The sequence below is a fragment of the Chrysochloris asiatica genome, unplaced genomic scaffold (assembly GCF_000296735.1).
Source record: "Chrysochloris asiatica unplaced genomic scaffold, ChrAsi1.0 scaffold00177, whole genome shotgun sequence".
In the NCBI taxonomy this organism is placed as follows: domain Eukaryota; kingdom Metazoa; phylum Chordata; class Mammalia; order Afrosoricida; family Chrysochloridae; genus Chrysochloris; species Chrysochloris asiatica.
Window position 1 is genome coordinate 1,864,154 of NW_006408695.1, and position 537 is coordinate 1,864,690.

Here is a 537-nt window from a genome sequence, read left to right on the forward strand (position 1 = left end):
ACTCTCAGGAATATTCAGTGCTTCTCCTTGGCTTACAGGATTAAATGCAAGTTTTCCAACAGGCTATTTAAGACTCTGTCTGAAGTATACAACCTCTCTGTTCACCTTGTTTCAACTGATCGTTAATGAATTCCATAGTCATCGACCATTTCCCAGCAGAGGAGACTCTCCCCAAGCAAAGATTTCATTGCCTTCCTTATTTCATGTCTTCACCCTGTTCCCTTTGTGGCTGAATCCCATTTCAGGCTGGCTACCAGGGCAATTTGCATGAGTTATTGATGGGAGAAGTAAAGCAGTTGCTTAATTGCATGACTGCAGCTCAGAAACGCTGTTGCTTACCTCTAAGGTCAGGGCAACAGCTAGGCTCCTGCTAGATCTCCCCCAAAGTCTGAGGCCACACAGGTTCCAAAGTCTGAGGCCACACAGGTATGAAGTTCCATGATTCAGTGCAAAGTTCCAAAGTCTGAGGCCACACAGGTATGTAGTTCCATGGTTCAGTGCAAAGTTCCAAAGTCTGAGGCCACACAGGTATGTAGT